The 24351-nt window shown below is 45.4% G+C and overlaps 1 protein-coding gene across 3 annotated transcripts in view; it reads right to left on the minus strand.

The window, feature by feature from the left end:
* Positions 1-24351, minus strand: part of FGF13 (fibroblast growth factor 13) — a 445889-nt gene that overhangs the window by 237474 nt on the left and 184064 nt on the right. The window lies entirely within an intron of this gene.

Here is a 24351-nt window from a genome sequence, read left to right on the forward strand (position 1 = left end):
AACTGGTGTGAGCAACTCTATAACCTGCTCAGTAAGCGTCACTGGACACGTCCTATAATCTCTTTGAACTTCACTTTTTGCATCAGTAAAATGAAGATAATAAATCTATCCCGCAACATGTTTATGAAGATTAAATTAGGACATTTTCCTAAAGCATGGGACACCTATTCTCTCCCCATGTTAATGGGTAGTTGACAGCTACGTATGTGAATCAGGGTACCCGTGGGCAGAAAGAGTGCTCCTCCAATGATTTTTGAAAACAATGAAGTTATTGTGTTTATAGTCTCACACCACCAACTTCTCAGTCTGTCATGAAGTCTAGAATCTGCTCAGAAGCTCCATGGACAGCTCAAGGCTGGCCAAGAGTGTTAGGCTGGCCCAAGAGAGCCATTCCGGACCACCAACGTATTCGGAGTGTATCGACACAAGATCAAGCTATGACCCACCGATCTTCCTACCTTTGCCCAAGAGGCACCATATGTCAGGAGTTGCCAGGGCGGAGGAATCCAGCTCAAGGTCAACAAGCACATAGGCTGGCTCCAAGCTAGTTCCCAAGGCCCCCAGTCCTGACCAGGTTCGTCACCTTTCACCACCATCAGGAAGCCCGGCTGGCGATATTTGCCACATGCAAGGAATGGAGTCCATTTAAGAAGACGCTAAGGCAGCTTAGCCTGGAGAAAACACTGGTATCTTGGGAGGGTCATGCATGGTGGGGCGCCCATGGAGATAGGGCAAAACCAGCAAGATTAGAAAGTTCAAATAGGGGCCAGGAGGTCAAAGCCTAGCAAAATGGGAACATCGCCTGAAAGAATCCAAAAATGAGAAGGCCACTGCAAGTTCGAAAGGGGTGGTCTGTCTTTCTGTCATATCAGGAACATTCCACCGTGTATCCCGATTCTGCCTAAAGCCAAGCAAAGGGCTGAGATGGGAAGGAGGCGTACGTCAAGAGAAATAGACTGCGGCCCTACGGAAACCCAAGTGAGCATCTAGCATCCGTCTTTGAAACTTGGCCTCTACAAACATGGCTCCGGCAGTTCAGCTGTTGAAATTTACAAGGTACCAGCTATCCTCGCTACACTAGGTACATTAGATTTAATTATTGAATCATTTGCCTAGGATAACACTGGTAAGTACCTGGCAGAACCAGGATCAGGTGGATGTCATTCCAAAGCCTAGGCTTTTTTTGGGGACACTGTGAGACAGGCAGGTCGCTTGGCTTTCCTAAACCTCTTGCCCTCTCGCAGTAACTTGTCCCATTGCTGGATCCTTTACCAGTATCTGACAGCTGGTTCCCCAGGCCCGCAGGCTATTGGTTCATTCCCGCAGTACACAAAAGCCCTGACATCCCAGGCTGTTTTTATGCAAGAGAGGCCTTGTGATCCCTGACAAATCCTTGGATGACTAAAAAGAACCCCCAACTTATGCCAGGAAGGGGGAAATTACCCCCTTTTCTAGGACAACCTGAAAATCTTTCAGTGGATTTTGAAGACAACACCCAGAAAAAGACCCCTGGCCCCAGAAGGTACTCAGAAACAATTCTGTGACTTAAATGGACATATAAATGCCCAACACAGATTCTGAAAGAACAGCTCCTTCTGTTCCCCGGGGAAGGGAAGAATAGGGACCACCCCACCCCCGCATCCAGGTCCCTTAGCAAACAGCTTCCTGCCCTCTTAGAGACTGGTCTTTGCGTATATCCCAGAAGCAGCGTGATGCATTTTATAAACATGTTTGGCGTTGATTGAAAAAAATAATAACGCAGGCAAATTTGGTCCCCAAATCTGCAATTCCTCTTACATCACTTTAAGGTGACAAGGAGAGATTGATTAATCCGCCGTTGACGAATGGATAGTTTCATCCCCCTGACCTGTCTTCCCCCTTCATCTGTAGAGTGTACATGCTTTACTGACACTATAATGTTTCCCTGGAAGTTTACATTTTGAACTTTTCACAGTCGTTTTCATTTTGCGTTCGACATGCTAAACAAGAGTAGTTAAGTCCACACAGAAGGCAGGGAAAGACTCAACCACGGAGATGTTAAAGGTCACCCTTCAAATCAGAGGCAGATCTGAGAACAGAACACTGACATCCAAAACTTGGGCTCTGAAGGCATATTAATCCACAAGCCAGCTGTCCATACAAAGGAAAGGAAGAAAAATGTAACTGAATTAGAGTTAAAAATGTCTTCTATCAACATACTATTATTTAATGGACTCAGAGTAAGGGATTGATACAAATTGACCAAAAATGGGAAAACCAAGGAGCCGATGAAAGAACACAGGCTACCAGACCCACCCAACACCCACTGTATCAAAATCTTGGAAACACTGCTCAGGGATCTGCATTTTAATAGGCTTCCAGGTGATTCTGTCCTGCAACTATGTTTAAGCCCACGGGTTTACAACTACAAAGGCTCAGATTTGAAGTCCCATCTGGGTTCTGTTCTGCCTGGCCCTGAAGTTCCCATTTAAAATGGCAGCGGGAAGGGGCGCCTAGGTGGCTCAGTTGGTTGGGTGTCCAACTTTGGCTCAGGTCATGATCTCACTATTCCTGGGTTCGAGCCCCATGTCAGGCTCTGTGCTCAGGCCAGGCCTGGAGCTTGTTTTGGGTTCTGTGTCTCCCTCTCTCTCTGCCCCTCCCCTGCTAACACTCTGTCTCTTTCTCTCAAAAATAAATAAAGATTGAAAAACATTTTTTTAAAAAATGGCAGTGGGGAGAAGGTGGGGCTAGTCCTTAGGCTGCGCCCAGGGAAGAACTCCTTAAAGAGCCCTCTACAAGTCTGTGGAAGAGTGTTCTGACCCTTCCTCTGTTACACCTGTTATTTGGCCCTGACATGTCCTCTGGATGTGCTTGTCACTCTTGTATCATCCTGGTACGAAGAGAAAACAAGCTGTTGGCAAAGACAACTCATTCAAACCCAGGCTATGCCTCCATAGCAATAAACTGCAAACACCGTTTTCATTACATCATCTCAAAACCCATTTGTAACCAGACAGCATCATTCCTTTTAGGGACAGGACCTTGTTATGATTTTCTTCTCTTGCACCTGAGCAGAAAAAGCCTTTACTCCTTAGAAACCCCAATTATATAGTTGGGTTACTGTTGGACTTGTGGAAATATAACGAATGAAATTGCCCAGAATTACAATAATAAACAGGGTGGGAAGGAAAAAAGAAAACCCAACCAACCAAACAGAAAGACAACTACGACACTGAATGAGTAACATTATATTTATTCTTAAAAAATAATATGATTTGACCCGTTTTGTGAATCTTTAGTGACTGGAAGAATTCAATAGCTTGTTTTTTTTTTGTTTTTTTTTTTTTGAATTTTGGTACAAAGATAAGACTCCAGGAAGAAATAACTTAATGGAAGCAACATGCCTCCAACCCAAGATTAAATCCAGGCCAACCCCGAGGGAAGGCTCTCACTGCCATCCCGTTAGTAATATTTGGTCTGTGCTCGAACGAGGTGAGCTAATGCCCCATTAATGAGAGCAAGGCTACCGCTGAGATAATCCCTCCCCTTCCAGGCCTTAAAAGTAAAGAAAATACAAAAAGCCATGGAAGTTTTCCATGAGGTTGTGACAAACTTCAGTCACCAATTACAGATCAGTCGTTAGCTCTCTCAGAGATCTTGCGCTTAGGGCTCTTCCTGAGAGAGCTCCCCACCTTCACCTTCCTCCACTTGGCTGGACAGCAAGCACCTGATGGCCAAGCAAGTATTAAGATCCAGGTAAAGGGGCACCGGACCAGACGGTTGGACCCGCTCCGGCTCCGTGAGCAGCCAGTGCCTTTCATTCCTTTCCTTGAATCTTCCCCCCGCCATTATTTTGCAGGTACCCCACACTGACGTAGGCCAACTTCCTGGCTTAGTGCCTGTTCCTTTCCCCATGCTCAAAGAGTAAAGCCTAGACCCTCATGCTACATATTCCTCCTCAGCCTCCCTAGACAGTATACATTTATTTCTGCCCTTGTTCTTTAAAACCAATCTACCTGACAGCATGTTGACAGCTCCCGAACTCACTAATGGTTTCCAAAGCTATTGTAAAGCCAAGACCCTGCTACTGTTTCTGAGCTTGCTTGGACCTGTCTTGCCTTACCAACAGAAAAAATAAAAGGAAGAGGGAAAAAATAATCTTTCTTATTTGGACCTCCTCCCCCCCCCCCCCCCCCCCCCGCCACCGAACCAAATCTCATGCTCAGGTTGGGACAGTCCTGGTGAGAATTCCTTGCAGAGGAAAGGAAGTAGTGAGAAAGCTGTTCTAAGCAAAGGTTTGGCTGATCCTCTTTGAAAATCCACCTGGTCAGGTCGGTCGGGTCCCATAGCAAATGCTTTGCTGTGTGTACCATATCCCACCCATATCCCCTTGGCAATCCCAGTTCCTGTACACAAGGACAGCTTTCCACATCACATATCTGCAATTTCTGCCAGCCAGAGTGCACTCTCTGACCACAGGAACTTGCTCAGCCTGGGCTTGGGGTCGGCTTGAGAGTAAATAATTTCCAGGAGGTTGGTGAATAAACACTCTAGTTTCCTCAACTCTGAGGCATGTTCTGCACAACTCCTATGATCCCCGGGATTACTGAACCCCAGATGCCCACAGTCGGAACTTGCTAAATAGTATACTCTGGTATGGACTTACATTCTTTGTTTCCCTGTCTTACCTCCTTATTCCAATAATGGTGCCTCCTGGAATCACCTCCCAAATAATCCACTTGAGCTCCAATCCTGTCTCAGGGTCTCCTTCAGGGAGAAGTTGACTTATGATCTATCTTAACCATCCTTACCATTGCCATCCCCAGTCCCATGACTGCCTCTCTCCAACCCCCGCCACCATCCCTACGTGACCATGTCTGCTTCGAAGCAAAATGGGTCTGGGAACAGTACTGGGGACAGTAGCCTTCTTGCCCACGGGTAAACGTCAACTCTCTTTCCAAGGACTATTCGTATGTGCACTTGACATACACAAGAGCAGTACTTATGAGGCTTGCTAGGCCTGTCTCTGCCCTGGGGGAGAGGCCTAGAGCATTTCTGAGGCAGCACGAGGATTTTACGGTCTATGACGAGGAGGGGCACTTGGTGAGCTGGCCAGAGAGGCTCACTGAAGGATGTCATATTAAAACTGCTACTCAGAGTCACTTATTAGGAGTTATATGCCAAGACTCCTTGCTTAGTCCACTCAACTGGCCACTCTAGAAGACTCTCCAACTCAGGACTATATACTTGTTGGCTCTGGTCTGGATGACTAGGCTTCCCTGTGACTTCACACCACTCAACTGTGCACTCTGTACCTATTAGGGCAGATACCTTCTGCCACCTTCGTGATTCCATGTGGAAGGGTTGCTTGCAGTCTAACACCCCTGGCGTCTTTCCACTAGCTCACTCACCCCTCCCCAGGGACGGAGCAACTAGTCTATGTTACAAGTTTGGAAGAAGGAACTGGGTATATTCAGCTCAGCTCCCTCCTTTCTCTTCTTTGAAGGAGCATGTATTCTGGTCTGCTTGGCCAGGGACCTGGGCCACGATCTCTAAATAGTTTTATCAGAAATCAAGGTGATATGTCCATCTCCATCTGCCTCGCTACTGTTTCTCATTTTGTTCAGAACTTGGATGGAGAAGGAGGGGCTATTATTTATTGATCCACTCAAGCCTGAACGCGAGTTTGTGTCCTGTCATCTCGTGCACTGTCGGAAAGGATCTCCAGGCGAGGAATCCCAGATCCTCAGGATTCAAGTTGCTGAATTCATGGGCTTCTCTTCGTCACTGTCATCAATTTCTGCACACTCTGAGCGAGGCAAAGGTATTCAGTACTCGCTGTGCGAACTCTGGGAAACCACCTAAAACTTAACTCACTTCAGTCAGAAGACTGTCAGGCGGATTGGACATAAAGTCAAGTGCCTTCCCAAATGCCCAGCATATAGCACGCAGAGGACAAACGACAGATACGCGTACATGGTGGGCTCTTTTGGTTTCTCCAATTTCTTTCTGGTTCAAGCACCCTCACTGACCACACTTACTTCTTACCCATTCGACAGCAAACGCGTCTATACGTTCGTTTTCGTCCTAAATCACAAGAAGCTGCAAAGTGTGAACCGCAAGTAACCCTACAATGTTTGCGTCATTTTCCTCAATTGGCCCTGCTGGGGTTGCCCAAAGGTGCCTCCAGGGTTTGGGGAGGCCTGTTGATTGTAGTGAGTCGATTATCAGACAGCAAGAGGTGACTCGGAAACCGCACGCCAGGTCTGGGATGGCAGAGTCTTGCCACTCTGACAATTCCAAGCCCGTAGTGGCCAAACAGTCCTCACCATGCTTCTCAACATAGACTCCTGGCATCTTTCACCAACTGACTAGAGGTGGCAAGCGAAGTAAACATATTTGAAATCTCTGATTTCAGTAGACGAGATCACAGAAAGGCAGGCTTTATAATGCAAGGAAGTTGGCAGGGGTGTTTGGACTACACGGCAGAGAAAGGGTCAACATCCTAATAGACCACCATCAGAAGGGGGCAGCAATGAGTCAGAGAAGGACGAGTTTGCAGTCTAACGCATCGCATTGATTATAAATTCCGATGTGGACAAAGATATCACTAATAGAAATATTAATATGAAGCAGGCAGAACACATTAACTCATTCTTGACAAATTGATTGCTTTCAAAAAGCGGTTTCAGTTAGGAGAACGATATTACTGCTTGTTCAGGCATCACATCAATACCCAGTCGAGCGGTGATCATATTTCAATGAGGCCAATATGAGCAGAAGCAGAGGGAACTTTAGAGATCAAGTCGTCCAGCCCTCTCTCTGTATACGTGGCAATACTGTTTTGTACACAGGGGAAGGAATGTTCTAGCTTCTGGACCAAAGCTCTTTTACTGAATCAGATAGTTCCGAATTTACAAAAAAGGGGGAGGGGGAACAAGAGTGAAGCAGAGAAAAAGGAAGAGCAGAAGAGCACTGCTAATTATGCAAGAATAAAGTGAAATGAAGGGGAAGAAAGGAACATCGTTATACCAAATAACCAAGTGGCCTAAGACTTAAATAAATGCATGTTTAGGGGCGCCTGGGTGGCTCAGTCAGTTGAGCGTCTGACTTTTGGTTTCAGCTCAGGTCACCATCCCAGGGTCGTGGGATCGAGTCCTGTGTGGGGCTCCACAGTAGAGCCTGCTTGAGATTCTCTCTCTCTTTGTCCCTCTGCCCCTCTCCCCTGCTTACGCTCTCTTTCTCTCTCTCTAAAATAAAATTTAGGGCCGCCTGGGTGGCTCAGTCAGTTGGGCGTCTGACTTCAGCTCGCGTCATGACCTCACGGTGCATGGGTTCGAGCCCCACAGCGGGCTCTGTGCTGCCAGCTCGGAGCCCGGAGCCTGCTTCAGATTCTGTGTCTCCCTCTCTCTCTGCCCCTCTACCTGCTCACGCTCTGTCTTTCTCTCTCTCAAAAATACACATGAAAATTTTTTTTAAAAAACATTAGAAATAAATAAATAAATAAATAAATAAATTCATGTTTAGCTTCAAGCCTCCAGCACCCTTGCCTTTGAGCAGCAAGTCCTGTTGAAGTGAATTTACTTTCCTGTGATTTACCACAAATTCTCAATAACAGTTCACTTCTGGACAACTGCTTCCAGTTCAGTAAAGATTATCCAACTGTGGTCATCACGTCCTGTTTTCTTGAGCTTTGCTCCTTATTTTCCTGTTTTCACTTTTTAAGTTGCCCTGCTATGGGCATATGCTGCTCCCGGCAGCATCCAGGAGTGTGTATTTCATCCGCAACAGGTTGCCATGACATAAGATCGGGCTTTCGGCTTCTCTAATTAGAAAGAGCCTTCTCATTTCACAATGGCAGTTGAAGCCCCAGAGCAGCAGGAACTACCAAAAGAGGCCCTGTTTTCTCCTCACCTGCCAGCAGAACAATTTTCATGAGCTACAACGAGCCCAAAAGGAAAGTACATGATCACGTCATCTGAGATAAGGAGCTGCTGGGAATTTTCTAAGGTCTGACCCGTCTTCCTTGGAAAGGACACGTGTCTGTGTCTCTGGGTATGTATCTGATGGGGGAAGGGAACCATACTACCAGAGAGTTTAAACATCTTGGAGCAAAACCTTTCTGAAACAACAGATACACTTCTCCGTCTCATTAAATAGAGCACAAAAAATCCTGAAGAGTCCCCGTATATTTGTTCTCCAATAGTGTTTTCACGCAGCTCTTGGCACTGAAGCTTCTTGTTCATACATGTTCTCTGTGGCTTTCCTTCATGGTTTAACTTAACCGAGCCCATCCATTACCAAGGCCCCCCACTGCCTTGAGCATGAACCCCGCCACCACCATAGCCTATGACCTCCAGACCCTGTTCTCTACCCTAAGCATCTCAGCCCACAGAGGTCTGGCCAGACTGCTTCTCCCAGGAGAAAAGAAGGCCTAGATCACAAGCAAATGCCTCTGCGTGATGTAACTAAGCCACTATGCTTTGTGAGGTCTCATGTTTGGGTACTTTAAATGAATCTCCCTAGGGGCGCCTGGGTGGCGCAGTCGGTTAAGCGTCCGACTTCAGCCAGGTCACGATCTCACGGTCCGTGAGTTCGAGCCCCGCGTCAGGCTCTGGGCTGATGGCTCAGAGCCTGGAGCCTGTTTCCGATTCTGTGTCTCCCTCTCTCTCTGCCCCTCCCCCGTTCATGCTTTGTCTCTCTCTGTCCCAAAAATAAATTAAAAAAATGTTGAAAAAAAAATTTAAAAAAAATAAATGAATCTCCCTCATCCCCACATTCACTAAAGGTCACTGGTCACTTACCATGGGATGAGGCACTGTACTGAGGGGTACATCTGTTAGACACACAGGCACAGTCTCTTCTCTCATGGGGCCAAAGCCATGTGGGGGATAGAGACGAGTCGATGGGCAGTTACACTGCAGTGTGAGAAATGCTATAATGAGGGTAGCAGAGGGTGACATGGGAACATAAAGGAAGAACTCAGAACAAGACTTGAGAAGTGTCAAAGGGAATCTTCCCAGAGGAGGAGATAATCTAACTTAAGTCCTGAAGGATGAATAAAAGTGAACGACTGGTTGACAGATAGTACAATTGAGATGGGCTGAAAATTATTATTTGCTGTCATCAGAGTATCTGTCTATAGGATTTCCCATACCCTTTGCTATGTACTGCTTCTAATGTGTGAGGTGCTTCAAAATCAGTTCAGCAGGAGTATTAGTACTATGTATGAATTAAGAGCCAAGAGACTGTTTGAGACTCTAAGGGGCTTACCTATGAATAAGGTGCAAAAGGATTTCTTGTTCAAGACCACAAAACCACAACCCGTAAAAGGTAAAGAATGATAAATTTGACTGTATTAAAATGTAAAATGTGTACCTAAAAAAGACACCATGAACATTCAAATTAACTCTACAGGTCACGGATTGGAAAGCATTTGTAATACATTTAACCAAAAAGGGATTATTATTCACGATACAGAAAGAACTGCAACAAGTCAGTAGGAAAAGGGCCAAAAAGCTCACCAGAAAAAAGTGGGCAAATGATATGAATAGGAATTTCAAGGGAAAGAAAGCCCTAATGGCCAAGGAACATACAAAAAGATGTTCCACTTCCAATATAATCTTGAAAATGAACATTAACAAGAGGGAGAAAGTATAGCCACTCAAGAAAATAGTTTGGCAGTGCCTTTCAAAGCTGAAAATGCACCAGACCATACAACCGAGCAATTGCACCCTCAGGCATTTATTCCAGAGAAATGAAGACTTATTTTCAAAAACTGCAAATCATCCAAATCTCTTTCCATGGATAAGCACTTAAACGGTGGTACGTCCATATGACAGCATGTTACGTGCAACGGCTTGGATAAACCTCAAGAAAACTATGCTGAGTGAAAAAAGCCAATCTCAAAAGGTTACATTCGCCATGACTCCTTTTATGTCACATTTGTGAAGTAACATAATTACAGATATGGAGAACAGGTTAGTTGCCAGAGATGGGGGAAGGGGATGGAGGAGATGGGCACTTCTATAAAGGAGTAACACAGGAAAGTCTTGTGTACAGTGGAGTATGTTAAGTGTGGTAGTGGTTACACAATACAGAAGATGAAATTACATAGAATTACACATACACACACACACACACACACACACACACACACACACACATGCATGTAAAACCCAGTGAAATCTGAATAAGCTCTAAGGATTGTACCAATGACTTTGATATTGTACAGGACTTCCCTGAACATTTTTTTAAAACCTCGTATGAATCTTTAATTATTTAAAAATAAAACATTTCAGAGTGAAAACATACAGTATCTGTCTTTCTCTGACTGACTTATTTCACTTAGCATAATACCCTCCAGTTCCATCCCTGTGGCTACAAGTGGATCTGGAGAAACTTAACAGAGGACCATGGGGGAGGGGAAGGGGAAAAAACAGTTACAAACAGAGAGGGAGGGAGGGGAACCATAAGAGACTCTTAAATCCAGAGAACAAAGTGAGGGTTGATGGGGGGTGGGGGAGAGGGGAACGTGGGTGATGGGCATGGAGGAGGGCACCTGTTGGGATGACCACTGGGTGTTGTACGGAAACCAATCTGATAATGAATTATATTTAAAAAATAATAAATTAAATAAATAAAACATTTGAAAATCATTTTTAAAGTGGGGGAGGGTGGATCTGAGGCAAAGTAGACAAAACGCTAACTTTATCTTTTCGACAGGCATGTAAGAGCAGGTGATGTTATTTTCTGTACCAATATTGTATGTTTGAATTGCTTTGTGATCATAATAAATAATAACAGTAACAGAAAAACACAGGTTAAAGAGGGAATAGGTTTGTTACCAGAGATTAGGGAGAGGATAACCCAAGGAAGCCCTGTGTACAGTGACTAAAGCATATCTAATTTCAAATCACAGATCTGTCACTTACTAGCTGTGTGACCGTGATGAAATTACTTAAAATCTCAGAATACCAGTTTCCTCTTTTATAAAGCCAACACACTAATCCCCGCTTTCAGAGATTCCTTTTTGTAAGATTAATTAAAATAATGGATATAACATGTCTGGCATTGAGTACGAATGTGATTAATGGCTCATATGAAATGATGACAATGATGATGATAAGGTTCCTTTTAACATGCACGGCCTCAGCTAAAATTAATTTGATACGTCCCCAAAAGTAAACCAAAGATTATTCGACTGAACCCATGGAGGTTTTCTTCCGTGGACAAGTCTACCTTTGGTGGTTTTCTCCATTTTAGCAACATCAAATCCTACTGTCCTTTAGCTAATCACAGAAAATACTGTAGCATAGATAGATGGTAAATGAGGATAACCGACATGGTATTGACTCTGCCACAGAACTGTCTGACTGCTGCTCGATGTTTTAACCACAGAGAGAGGTTGGCCTCAAGGTGTGTTGTGAACGCCTAGCTCTCTTGGTCTTCCCTATGCTCGCTCTCTCATATCCACAGACGGAGGTTTCAACAGTGAGTGGCAAGGCTCCATGAACTCAGATGTATCCCTACCCATCGATGTACAAAAGAACCGACACTGATTTTAATGTAGTTAATATATTCTCTAAGCTGTATAGCCTAGCTCATTAAAAAGAAGAAAAGATTTTATTTTTAAATAATCTCTATTCCCAACATGGGGCTCGAACCCACAACCCTGAGATCAAGAGCCACAGGCTCCACCGACTGAGCCAGCCAGGTGCCCCAGCCTAGCTCTTAAGAGCAGGGATCTGAGATCTAGCCCTGGATTTGAGAACTGGCTTTGCCACTTTCTTCCCATATGCCCCCAGACAAATTACCTCTCTGAGCCTCAGTTATCTATAGGCATACAAACGATAAAACCTACTTCGTAGGGTTATTTGAAGGACCAAATGAAATAATCTACACAGAACATATAGCATGGTGCCAGGCATATAGTAAACACTGAAGAATTAGCTAATGTCAATCTCCCCAACCATTAAGTACGACTTCTATCAAAAGCAAACTCTACGGACCACAGCATCATGTCTCGGAAGTTCCTAAAGGTAATGAATATGCCGTAAGAAATGAATTGGTCCAGAACATTCACCCTCTCGTCATTGGACCACACAGAACTTGTGTAATATGAACTCCGAAGTATATAAAGGCTTCATTTTACTGTGAACTCAGGTAGTGAAGCTATCAAGTTTGGAAGGGTTTTGGAAATTTATTATTTCATCTTATGGTATTCTAACTCCGAAGTTGCCCTGCCTCTTTAGTGACAATGTTGATGGGATATATATTATAAGAAATGCTATTACCAAGTTCCTTAAGGTAAGTCTTCTGATTATTCTTTCTCGTCTCTATTATTGCTACTTCCCTCGATATTTCTGACTTCTAGCTATAAAGAGCCCTTGAAACTATGGTTTCTCCACATGACTTTTTCTTGCCTCAGCCTAAGAAACATACCTTGTGATTTATAAGGAGAAAGTCAATATTTATGGGACAGCTTGATTGCAATACTGCGCAGAGGCATGTGAACAGATCTGACTGTGTTTCAAGGATCTTTCCATCTAACCTTATAATTCTACTTGTTGGGATGTAGTTTTCCCCACAAGAGATGTGTGAATGTTGCCATACTCGTCCTGCAGTGTGAAAGGACTGTGGGGAGACCCCACAATTATGAGGTAGAACCCAGGCTTCAAAAGAACTGAAAATTCATCGGGGAGATCAAATCTATATACATAAAATAACCAGAGAAATCGTCCAATCAGGTCTCTCTCATGGAATTAAAAAAAAAGGTACAAAATCCCTGCATTATTGTTCCTCATCTTGGTCTGCAGTTCAAAGTGTCAACAGCTGATCTGGCAGCTGGCTATGCCTCCTGATGAACCTCTCTGAGAAATCACTTCCCATTTCTGAAACTACTTAAATGTTAAATTACAGATTCCTAACTGTATCTTCAGTGGAAGCAATGTTTATACTCAGTGTTTAAGGTCCATCGTTCAGCCCTCAAACAGTCTTCCAGTGGCAAAACTGGAATGTTCCCATAGATTTCCCTCTTCTATAGTATAAGGTTTGAATCCCAAGTCACGATGGACCCTATGGCTGTAAGCACCTCACGGGGAAAGTCATGGTGGATTACTGGGGGGTTGGCTGGCCCAGAACTCTGTAAGCCTCAACCTGTGGGAATTCTCTTCTCTCTCTTCATCTCCTTAAGGGATGAGCTCATCCATTTCTGTGACTTTAGCAACCATCTTTCAGGGGGCAGCAGCTTCCCAACGAGATTTCCTCAAGTGTTCCCAAGTCTATCAAAGTACCATCATTTTCCTTGGTCTGTTGACTCCACAGACACACGTTCAATTCCCAATTCTCCCTGCTTCCCCACATCTAATCTGTCACTAAGCCCTGATAGTATAGCCCCTAAATATCCCTATCTGCCCACTAACCAGCCCCATGGTCACTTCTGTAGCTCATGCAAATATTTTCTCTTCCCCAGAGGACTAGAAATGTTTCTTAACAGGACTCCCTGCTTCATTTCTTGCCCTCTCCCCCATCCAATCATTCTCCATAATGGGAAAAGAGTCTTCTGTCCAGACTGCAAATCCATACCAAACACTTCAGATATGTTTGTCGAACTGAGGTGAATTCAAATGCACCAAAACTTCTCAAATGGCAGTCTCCTTATTCAGAACATTTGCATATTAATGATTTAGGGATGATTTCCCTGGAGAATAAACATGATTTCCAGGTATTTTGTAAGCATAATGTCCTAGGACTTAAAAAAGAAAAACATGCTTCTACTAAATGCACGTTTTATTAAATCGCCAGCATGTTTGAAGTATGATGAGCTTCTTAATACGAGTTTATTAATGTTATGAGTTCGTATTTTATGGCACTGCCCTTTGGAAACCAAGAAACATTCTGAAAGTCAAGGTGCTCACCCCGAGACAGGGTGTGTACTACTGGCCCATCTAGGGCAGTGAGGAGGCAATCACTAAATTAAAGCCCTAGCGAATGTGAGAGGTTAATTTATTTCTCAAACCTGAGTCATTTATTCCCAGCTCTGCTAACTTACTCAAGGATCAAACAGAATATATTTAACTCTATGATCAAAACAGAAGGATGATTCACTGACTTTTTTAGGTTGGTAGTACAGAAACCATCTTGCACAGCTACACTGAGCGACACAGTGCCAGCCAGGCAAGCCATCCGCTGTTGCTAGTGAGTGGCCGCGGGCCTTTCGTGTCCCATGGGAGACGGGGAAGATTCCAGGGATACTCATCCTTCGCCAAATCACGGCCTCTCCTGGAAGATGCATGGGGCCCGTGGTCCCTTCTCCATTCCCAACCATCTCTCCTTTCACAAAGCTCTAGCCACATGGACCTTCTCTAGCGTTCTCAAACCCACACCGAGCCCTTTCCTGTCTCTGGGCCTTTGTACTTGCTGTCTCCTCTACATAAGCACGTGTCTGGCTGCTCTTCATCATTCAGATGTCAGCTCAAATGTCCTCGGCCCATTGCCAAGACTCTGCATTCCTGAATTGATCAAGGCAAAAAAAAAAAAAATAACCATGTAGAAACTTTAATACCTGAAGTTATAACCTTTGGCTGATGAAAAGTTCCTTTTGATTTTCCCAAAGCTTTATGAGGTAGAGAGAGGGTGTATTAGTCAGTCCTCTTTTGACTGCAAACGGCAGAGACGTCACTCGAATTAGCTTTAGGAACAGTGGGAATTTAGTGCCTCACAAAAGGGACATCTAAGCAGGATATTCAAGCTGGCTTCAGGCATGACAGGATCTGAGGGTTTGAGTTATGGCAACAGCTCTCTCCCTCTCTTCTCCATGTCTCAGCTTTTCTTTTCTCTGTGTTGACTTCATTTTCAGGAGGGATCTTTTCACATTTGGAAAAGATGGTCCCCCCGAAGCACTAGGCTCTCTGCTTGGGGACACAGCAATGAATAAGAAAGACGTGGTCCCTGTTCTCTTGGGGAATGATGAGCTATATGGGCATCTTCTCCCGTCTGACGTCACACAGGAGTAAAAGAGGCAGCAACACAAGCAGCAGGGAGATAAAGAAAGGAATATGATCGCTTCTGACGGCGACAGCGATATTTAACACACCCTCGGGACACATCGGTCACAGCTTCCCCAAATTTTAATTCTAGCCAGTCTTTACAGAGTATCAGCTCTGTGCCAGCCTGGGTCAAAAGACTGGGAAGCAGAAGGTAACTATCAAGTCTCTGTCCCTGAAAGGCACGTAGCACGCTATTCCCAAAGAACTCAAATACCCAGCCAGCAGAAGAGGATGGAAACCATAGGAAACATCCAAACCAAGGGCTATGGACCATGCCAGTAGGTAAACTTCCAAGTGGTTGAGGGAGGGGGAGTCAAGAAGAAATACTGGTAAACCAGTCCGTGTACGAAGTGATGAGAGGCACTGGCAGTGGTGGATAGGAAGGAGGTGATGAGCCATCTTGGTCTCAGAGAGAATGGTGTTCACTGGGAGCCACAGGGAACTCAAGGAGTGGCGGCTCTCAGTGACAACAGCAGGGCGGGAAGTAATGCGCTTGGTTTGGGACACGTTCGTTTGCAGGCTATATGGAAAGCAGTTATCGTCATCATTTCTGTTCCCATTTGGTTAGGGCACATCCAGCGCCTCTCAGCAAGGTGGGGGTTGGTAAGCCCCATTGTTTTTACTTATGAGACACACGAACATCCGGGACGTTAGTGACCAAGCCAGCATGTGACCCTCTATCTGTACTTGCAAGGCTCACCTTCACTTTAAAAGCCTTTCCGGTTGAAGGAAGAAGCAAGGGGGATGACTAAAGCCCATGTTGATTTACTTGGGAAGACTTTTCACAAGACTCTTTAAGGAGCTCTCTGACAGTGCTAATTTTAACCAAGTCATTGTAAAGCAACCTTGGATTCCTCCACGCGGGGCGACGTACAAATCCAAGTGTATGACTCAGCACAAACCAGCTGTGGCTCTCTCTGCATCCCATTACCCGCACCCCCAAAAGGGGTGAGTAACAGCCCTAAGATTCACTGAGGTGTTCAACACTTGCTCCGGAAGCGCCCCCCCCCCCATTCCCCTTGCTGAAGCTTCCGCACCACTTTCCAAAGAGTCTACCCCCAGTCAATCTTTTTCTTCCACGCTTCTCGCATCCTGGTGTTGAAGGCAGGGCAGAGTTGGGCTATGGGACGTGTCATGCAAACGAGAAGTGGCAGTGAGCATCTGTTTGCCGCTGAGACCACGGATCGGAGGGGGAGGTGGTCGAGCAAAGGTTCGGATTGCAGTTAAAGTGGCAGCAACAGCCCCGGAAATCTGATCTGCACATTTGGAGGAGGCCCTTCACTTAAAGGGCCCCCAAAATGCCGGCCGGAACTCCTGTTACCATGACAAAGCCGCCCAGAACACTAGAACCCCAAATTCTTCCCAGTTGCATCCTATCTCTCCTCTTGATCTTACCACCATCCCCAGGAAAGAGAGGAGACTTCGATCTGGAGGCTGAGGCCCAGGGGATGGGTGGCACCTGCCAATCACACGACCAGTTATTCATCCCACAAATATATCACGATCCCCCACTATGTGTGAGACGCTGCTTAGACTCCAGAGGTACGACGTGACCAACCCAGACAAAGATCCTCGCTTTCCTGAAGATGCCGGAGAAAACAGACAATAAGCAATCGGTATAATACGGAAGCAAACTGCACAGTATAACAAATAGTGTAATTTGAAGCAACGAGGACAATCTGAGCAGTAAGGACATGGGGAGCACGAGTGCCAGAGCCTGAGGGTTTCAGATAGATTGTGGCTTTCCACAAGGTGGTCCATGCAGGCCTTGGTGACAGTGTCGGACGTGAGCAAATACTTGAAGGAGATTAAGGATTCGGTCTAGTGGGTGCCTGAAGAGCAATGAGATGATTCAGAGAAGGCAGCCCCACTATGAAAACAGCACCGATTCGAAATTATTTGTTAAATGGATGAATGAAAAAAAAAGAATGAGTATAAAAATCTGACTTTTATTATTACAACCGATCAGGGTCCCTGTAGCCTATCCAGCCTCGCGTTGTCCTAGGCCCTGGGGATCCTCAGACCTAGCCAACTGGGACCAAGGGTTCAATCTCCTGATTTTCACACCCAGACAGTTCACAGTCGACTGTGCAGTCACCTGTGATTTGCTGCATGGACTAGAGCACACTGTATCTTTAACGAGTTTCTCTCCCTGACCCTAGTTTGCTTACATTTAAGTTCCAACGCATTTGACCGAACCATTGCTCACCAGTCCTTCACCTCTCGGACCCATCTCTCCACTGCTTCTTCCGACACAGGCTTAAAGGAATCTTCCCTTGGCTTCCGCACACACCTGGAGCAAACCACACGTCGTTCTAATAGACCTCACCACCCTCCCTTTTGACTGTGGTTTACTCATCAAACGTGCACGTTGTGGGGCGCCTGGGTGGCTCAGTCGGCTGAGCGTCCGACTTCGGCTCAGGTCATGACCTCGCGGTCCGTGAGTTCGAGCCCCGCGTTGGGCTCTGTGCTGACAGCTCGGAGCCTGGGGCCTGCTTCCGATTCTGTGTCTCCCTCTCTCCCTGCCCCTCCCCCACTCATGCTTTCTCTCTCTCTCTCTCTCTCTCTCTCTCTCTCTCTGAAAAATAAATAAAAACATATAAAAATATTTTTAAACAATCATGCATGTTGTGCCCGGTATGTGAGGAGCGCCATTCGAGAAGTTAATGTCACAGCACCTATCTCTGGAGAAGCTGTCCAGTGGAAATTGGTACACTCATTCTAGCAAGCAATCTGAACCCATGTAATAAGACCTTCACATTTCACTTCCTTTCCCCCTAGTAAATTCCATTCGTGAAAGCTGGACTAAGGAAAGAGGCATGGAGTCCAAAGCTTACACACAAAGATATTTATCTGCATTAATACCTGAGGTGGGGGGGGGAGCTGACGATTAAATGCTTCCAAATAAGTAAATATTAAAATATGTTTCTGTAGCCCTCTATAACCACCAGGAATATGTACTGACATGGGCAAATGCTCATCATATACTACCAAGAAAAAAGTGGGTAAAAAATTGTATGTACTACATTGTTATTATTTTATTTTAAATAATATACAACATGTATAAAATAACGGAAAGGAACAGAACAAAATGTCACCTTGATCGTCTTTGGGTGTTTAGAGTTACAGGCACTTGGTGTTCTTTCCTGAATCTTCCATAATGAGCAAACATTCTAATTTCTATATTAAAATTTTATGTGTAAAATTTATGAATTTTTAAATTAAATAAATAATTTAAATATTCTAAGGCAGGCAAGAGGCATAATGCCAAAAACTGACCTGATTTTGGGAAGGGGAGCGGGTCTCTAAAAAAAATGGCTTGTATGTATCACATCGGCTTATGGCATTCCATCTAGACACGGGCCAGGCAGAGGAGCGTTTGGAATCTCTTCCATTTCTGCCTTTGAAGGACACAGTCCTCTTGTGGGAAGGTGCTAGCACAGTGCTCTCAGAAGATAGAAGGCCCAACTCAGAGGTGCCCGCACCTCCTAGGAGCCTCCCGATCCCCAGTAGACAGCACACTCCCCGTGGGGAGAGAAAAATCACCAAAATTCCTCTCGGAGAGGAATCTGTAGGAGCCTCACGTCGAAGACGCGTATGCTGGGAAGCAATCTCAGAAGATGCTTCCTCCAGGCCCACCACTCCCTCATCCAGGGTGGGGACTTCTCTCCAATTTCTCTGTGGGTATGCAGGGCAGTCAGAACATGCTTCAATACCAATGAGACAGGAAGACTTGCCTCTTGCACGTTAAAACGATCTGGAAAAACACAGGTCCACTCTGCCTCTCTTTCCAGGCCACCTCCTCACCATTTCCCACCCCGGTGAGCCTGGTTTTCAGGAACAGCAGTCTCCCCACTGTTTATCAAATATACCATGTGCCAGTCGGATATTAAGCCTCTGCTTGGGCTTCTGCTCTCTCTCCCCCAACAGTGACTGCCTGTGCCTGGAATGCAACCATTTTTCCTGCTCTCTTCTCAAGACCATGGGACTTGCCCCACTAGGCACAGCTGATTGGGACAGCTGATCCAAGCGAAGCCACTCTGATATTAGAACACAGGACTTCTAGCCAATCTCTGCTGGATCCTTAAACTAGTGAGTGGATTTAGAGTTGAGATGGATGTGGCCATAAGCATGTGAAGGCAGAAAAACAAAAAACAAAACAAATCTGTGCTGTGTATGTGTGTGTGTGTGTGTGTGTGTGTGTGTGTGTGCGTGCGTGCGTGTGTTTAGTGTGGGGACGAGGAGAGAAGAGATAAACTTAAAGTGCTGTTAGAAGCAGCGATGAGTGTCTATGGGGCACCTGGCTGGCCCAGTTGATGGAGCGTGCAACTCTTGATCTCGGCATTGTGAGTTCGAGCCCCATGTTGGGTGTGGAGATTACTTAAACATAACATATTAAAAAAAAGAAGCAGTGATGAGTGTCTCTTTGACCCAAGATCATGGAGCAAATAATCCTGGTTGGATCTTGCCACGGGATCCGGGGCAGGCTGTACTCACCGATTCCTCCAATCTGATCGCCTCTTTTATTTAAGCAGTTTATAAATGGATTCTCAACTTATGTATAGCTCTTCGCGTATTTGTAGTAACTCAGCCAATAAAACATAATTACAATAATTGTCTTCATACTAAAGGATAAGCCCCTGGTAGCCCAGACAATGCCTGGCTTATTCTTTGCTCTGCCTCTACCATTTAGCAAGTAAGAGGCCTTCAACAACCATTTGCCTTAGTTGGGCGATGCCATGATTCTCTTTCCTGCGTATCTATACTATTCTCCCCATTCTCCTTAGTCCGGTTCAAGCTCCACTTTGCCAGAGCTCCTTCCCTGGCTCCGTGACCACAGCGATGACCTCCTTTCCCTAAACTACTCTACAGCAACTGTGTGGTCCACACCACTCACGATGGTCCTCAGGCATCTACTGTCATGAACTATTATTTCCCTGCCCTAGCTGTGTGTGTGTGTGTGTGTGTGTGTGTGTGTGTGTGTGTGTGTGTGTGTGTTCAATCTTCTCAACAGCTTCAAAGCTCTTGAAGGCAGGGGCTACCCTGTTTTCTACCTCTCTGTAGATTTCCAATCCTTAGCACTATCTTTGGCTAGAACAGGCGCTAAATAAATCCTCGCCTAAGAAATGCAGCAGGGAGTCTAAATTTGCCTTTTTCAGTCTCTGAGCCAGTCTTTGGCAGGAAACTGATAGTTTTCGAAGTCGTGGACTCAAGCCAGCAGGGTACTGGGTGCTTAGCAGCAAGTGGCCTGAAAGAGTTAATGTGCTTCAGCGAGTCGGAAAGAATACAGCTTGTTTACTTTGAGGCCAACGTATTTGTCAAGCTCCCAATGAAACATGTGCTGTGCTAGGGCGTCTGATTTTTTTTCTGCTGTGTTTATGCCATAATAGAATAATGTTTCTATCTGAAAGCTGCTTGAATTCAACTAATAACTACTGCATTCACTTATTTAGTAAGAGCAAAATTTGGGTTGCAGAGTTCTGTTGATTTTAGAATAAATACCCCACAGAAACAAGGGAGACGGCTAGTAAAGTGCATATAGAATGGAAAAAGATGATCCACTACTTTCTGGATGGAGTGGAGCAAATTGCCCCCCTGTAAAAAGGACTCCTCCAAATTCAGAGAAAAGGCAGAAGCTAAGGGATGCGAACAAAACATTCCACTGCGATTTGGGAGGACAGATGTGAAAGTCTTTTAATCTTTTTCTCTTTGAAAGAGTGTTTGGCCGAGCGTCATTTTCCTTCACGAACCTAGGAGTCCACACTTGAGAAAACTCTACCCCCTTTCACTCGCTACATCAGCCTCCGCATGCAGTTACCTGGGCAGCTTCAGAGAGATGATAACAAGCCCGAGTTGTTTCTGCACTGCAGCTGTTTCCGGATCGCCTATCACTGGGACCACACACAGCATGAACCACAACTTGACCAAACCGGCTTATAATTGAAGTTGAAAAGTCAAGGGCTATGGAGACACCCCACACCTCCCTCAGTGGCTCCGGGCTGAAGCACTCGGTGCATCCCTAGCAACTTGGGTCACCGAAGTACGTGCATATCCTCTATTTAATAACTGGTTGTCTGTGGGAAACGGAAAATGAAAAGAAAGGACAGTAGAAATGTGAAGAAAAAAAAACAAACCTCCCAAATCAATTCTCTTCTGGAGTAAATTTCTTATGAATGATAAGCTGTAAAGGATTTTCTGCCATAATCAGGATTCCCATCATGTTTTTCCCCCCCTCGAGGCCAATCTCTGGGGCTATTTACTCCCTAAGTACCCACAATGCTTAGCCAGAGTGAGTACGTGCCTATAGGAGATGCTCAAAGAAATACCTGAGCATTGGAGACGGCCCATTTGCTGGTAGCAGACTTGGTTCTTTGTTGATAGACAAGAATCCTCTTTTTTAAGAACTGGCGATGTCTCCCCAGCCAGCAGCGAGGACCGCAGGCCCATCTCTAGCTGGGGAGGAGACTGACAGGGACTCTTCCAGCTACAGATGGTGATGGGAAATCTTCTAGCGAACACTGTCTAGGACAGTACGAATCCCCTCTGCTTCGGCACAGATGCTTTTGTGAAACTCCAACCCACCAGGGAGGTGAGCTTCCGAGCAGCAGCATCCTTTTGTCAAGAACCAAAATGAAGAACCAACACCTCTAAGCTGACATAGGAAAATACGCTCATTAAAAAGAGAACATGTCACATTATCTACTTTGGGGGCTGAGTTTTCTTCTAAACCTAGAAACAGTTCTCTGTGGCCAAATTGCCCCAGCCTTCCAACATACTTGACGTGGCTATATGTTAACAGAGTCATCGACTTCTGTAAACTGATACATGAAGGCCTGCGTATTTCTAGTTTTACCCAAGGATGTAGAGATGGGAGAATTTGCTGCTTCCAAAAACTTGCCCGTACTCTACTCGGCTGGGCCCTGAACGCCTGAGTCTAGTAAGAAGAGCCTAATAAAGGGTGACTTGCAGCATTCAAAAATAGGTTGACATGCTCAAATAAGAACAATCAAACAGGAAGGAACGACCACAGCTCAGTTTCCAATGAACGCACTGTGACCCTGTAGGTAGCGTTTACCCATGTGCATGCCACACAGAATGAAAAGCCAGCTGCCATCTAAGCACCCCCCCCAACACACATGACATTATAAAGGCCACTCATCCATGCAGTTTAGGGTAGGTCACCCCTCCAGAACAGCTGGCTTGAGCCAATGATGTATCCTCTCGAAATGAGCTCATGGCCATTTACTGTCCCTGAGATTAGTTCCAATGGTGCACTTGTCCCTCCCAACAGTGTGTCTTTTTCAAACCTGAAGATAAGAGGTACCCAGAGTAGAGTCAGAAGAGCTTAGGACCTTTTCAACAAAGCAGCCCACTAATCCCATCCTTCCCTACCAGATCACAGTTTACTGAGCCATTCAGACCAAACCCCTTCCCTGTAATGAACTGAAACATAATCCCAGCAACAAATAGAAGGGGGAAGAAATAAGTCCGCCAGGAGTGTAATGTCTTTGTCTGTTTCAAGTTTGGGTTTGTTTGCTTCTTGGTCGTTTTTAAATTGCTGGTCTGTGTCTGCAAGAATCAACAGGAATCCATTTAGTCTGGGCTTCATTGTTGGTCCCCCAGCACCACTGGCCTTGGTATGCAGAGGCTCAGCCTTTTCCTTCCGCCTCTAAGCAACTTACGCTTACTGGTCAGACTGTGGTAGGAGAGGCTGGGAACTAAATTTGAGGCTCGCCGCTGTCACTTACTCGTTACAGGAGACCCTGGACAAGTATGACCTCTCCAGGGCTCCTTCCTTCATCGATAAGATGAGAGGTCTTGATGTCTCTTCTATCTTAAAATACGTCTTTGGTTCTACGCCTTTCTGACCAGAAGCATCCAGATTTTTAAGAAAATCCAATTTTCTTTGAGGATAATGGTGATACACCTGGGAAGATTCTCCAAGGCATTTCTTAACATAGACACCCACTGGCTGACTCTCAGGTTAAAGATCTTTCCCCTAGGACTCAGGTTCTGCAGTGTGACCTGGGAGCTCAGTCAGACGGGGGCGGGGCGGGGGGAGTGGAGAGCGAGCGCTAAAGTCCCCAGGGTGAGTAACTTCGGAAGGAGGTCACTATGGGTGAATGATATTGTCTTTATCTTAAGGCCAAATAGTGAAATGTGTGGCCTCTTAGCAACGGCTTCCTCACTGGTCTCTAGGCTTCAGGCCTCATTTTCTTCACACAATCCTGCAAACTGCTGTCAGACAAATACTTCTTAAATATTTTTGTCTTATCAGCGTCCTGCTCAGAATTGGTGCTGGTTCTCAGTTGCCCGTAGGACGAAGTGCACGTATCTGCCTTCCCCTCCAGTCTGAGGTCACTGTGGCCACTGATCAACCACGGTAGCTATATACACTAAGCCGGATTAAGTCATGAACCGCTTTACCTAAGTCGTAGAGGACAGATGATTTTAATTTTCTTGGTCTTGCTAACACTATTTCAAAAGGTTCTATAATCAACATATTCCGGTGGTTTTTTTTTCTAAATGAAAAAAAAAATAGGCTGCTTTCTTAGAATTCAATGCAATCTCTTTTGCTTTTGAGTTTCAACTCAAGAGCTTAATCCCAAATATCAGCAATGCACAAAACACTGTTCATAGTGCTCTGAGCGAGGCCTGGCTTCCCTGCAGGAGCTTCTAGACTAATCGGGGAAGCAGCAAGTAGAGGAACAATGATGCCATAAGGCAAAACGATGCAACAGCTGTAAGCGTGGTCCCAGCACGACGTTATAGGATTTCAGAGGAGGGGGTGGGCCCACGGCCAAAAAGCAGGGGGCTATGCCTTCCCTTCAAAAAGCTGATGTGGACGAAGCAGCAGGAATGTTCTCATCCCACATGACCACACCTCAAAGATGCCTGGTTTGAATGTGGGCAAGCACAAATGAATTGCCATCAGGATAAAAACCGCTTTTCAATCTTGCCTAATTATTCTGCAGAGCGGTAACAATTTGGCATCTTGTCTAACGTGTCAGAATACCTCGATGGGAACTTGTATTTTCTTTCGCAAGTGTTTTCCTCAGGGAGCGTGGCTCTCTGGTCACAGCTTTGAAAATAAACTGGGTGTAACGTGCCCTAGGTTGCAAAGATAGATGCGCTTGGAATCTGGTTGCTCAGGAGGCTGCAAATCAAAACACGTGATCCCACAGGAAGAAGTGGTAGGTATCCAAGCTAGTCCGTCATAAATCCTATGGGACTCACCCTTATCGTCAAACAAATATGCCCAGCACTTTGACGTTTGATCCTCACGATCTTTCTTGAGTTCAGCAAGGCAAGTATGGCTATC

This window comes from Prionailurus viverrinus, chromosome X (genome assembly GCF_022837055.1).
Source record: "Prionailurus viverrinus isolate Anna chromosome X, UM_Priviv_1.0, whole genome shotgun sequence".
Classification (NCBI taxonomy): Eukaryota; Metazoa; Chordata; class Mammalia; order Carnivora; family Felidae; genus Prionailurus; species Prionailurus viverrinus.